Source organism: Grammomys surdaster, unplaced genomic scaffold (assembly GCF_004785775.1).
Source record: "Grammomys surdaster isolate TR1022 unplaced genomic scaffold, NIH_TR_1.0 149, whole genome shotgun sequence".
In the NCBI taxonomy this organism is placed as follows: domain Eukaryota; kingdom Metazoa; phylum Chordata; class Mammalia; order Rodentia; family Muridae; genus Grammomys; species Grammomys surdaster.
Window position 1 is genome coordinate 5,758,972 of NW_021604607.1, and position 1,625 is coordinate 5,760,596.

Below are 1,625 nucleotides of genomic sequence, written 5' to 3' on the forward strand. Positions count from 1 at the left end.
ATGTCCTAACTTATAAGTGGATATTAGCAATAAAGTACAAAATAATCATGCTTTAATCAACAGATCCAAAGAAGATAACATGAAGGGCCAAGGGAGAATGGTTGAAACTTTCTTGGAAGGGGAAACTGCTGAATCCTGTGTTGTCATAGAAGGAACAGCCTGACATAGTTGTCCCAATGAAACAGAGCCAGAAGGACATGGGCCTCCAAGCATGTTGACAAGTCCTGAGCATGGAGCTTGTATATATGTATACGTATACGTATATGTACATGTACATGTATATCTTCATGTTCCTTCTTCAGGAAATACCAAGGTTATCTGGGAAACTCCTCTCTGCCAAGGTGAATGACTCCATGATAATGAGAGACAGCATGAATCTAGGAGGTAAGGATGTTTCTATGTCCTTAATAAAAATGGTAAATGTTGCCATTTCCAGACAGCCCTTAACAATGTGGGAAAGAATTCTTAAAACATGACTTCAAAATATATAATGTTTCAACTATGAAAAATGTGAGGATGCAATTTGAATTGTATTATGGGCTTCCTGGACCTAAAAGAACAGAGGACAATCTACTAATGAGCCAGCTTGTCAGAAAGATACAAAGGCAGGCAGGTTCCTGAGTCCAAGGTCAGACTGGGAGAAGAGCAAATTTATGTGCAGGCACTGTTGGAATGGTAATCTCAGGATGGTATCCCACACAGCTAAGTTTATTGTTTGTGCTTGTAAAGGCAGGCAGCTCTCTGAATTCATTTGGCATGTTTTATTTTGTTTGTTTGTTTGTTTTGTTTTTAAAATATGGAACATTTCACGAGTTTGCATGTCATTCTTGCACAGGGGCCATACTAATCTCGGTATCTTTCCAATTGTAGTATATGTGCTGATGAAGTGAGCACTCATTTGCCATGTTTTTTTTTAAAAAAAAAATGTAGTAGCTGTCTTTTCCTAAGAATTAAGGGGCTAAGGTCATGAAATGCTGATTTTTTTTTCTTTTCTTTTCTTTTTTTTTTCTTGATAATCAAGTTGGAAGGTGGGGTAAATGACTGAATTGATATGTAAATAAAAGACTGGGTTTTGGTCCCTAAGAAAAGCTATCTGTATAAGATCTCTGGGGATCAAAATAGCTCTTTTAGAATTTTTTTCTAACGGCTTTTTTTATCTTTGGTTGGAAAACCCATAAGCTATCCAGAGAGCTTTTAGAATGTATTCTAGCAAGAGAGAGCTGTCTCAAACACAGAAAGCTGTCTTAAGAAGAGGGCTATCTTGACCCAAGAGTTATCTGCAGAGAGGTGTTTAGGAAGCCATTTCCAATAGATTACAAAGTTGTCAGCTTGTACCCTGTCATTTGACTTCAAGTCACTCTTTTCACATATCCCAAGCATTCTTTCCTCAGGACCCTCGACCAAGTAGATGCTGGTCCTTGGCAGGAAACAAAATAGACATAGAAGATTAATGGAAGGGGGGAACTAGGTGGAAGAAGGGATAGGGAGGGGAGTAAGGCACTGGGAAAACATATGCTTTGAAAGCAGTGGGGAGAGAAGTGAAAACTGCAGTGGGGGGATCTGTAGGACATGCCAGAGACCTGGGATTTTGGAGGCCCCAGTGAGTCTATGAGGGTGATTCTAGC

The 1,625-nt window shown here is 39.3% G+C and overlaps 1 non-coding gene across 1 annotated transcript; it reads right to left on the reverse strand.

The window, feature by feature from the left end:
• Positions 1-790: 790 nt before the first annotated feature.
• LOC114619349 lies at positions 791-894 on the reverse strand. The gene has a single exon (XR_003711128.1). It is a non-coding gene; the product is annotated as a U6 spliceosomal RNA (small nuclear RNA).
• Positions 895-1,625: the final 731 nt, after the last annotated feature.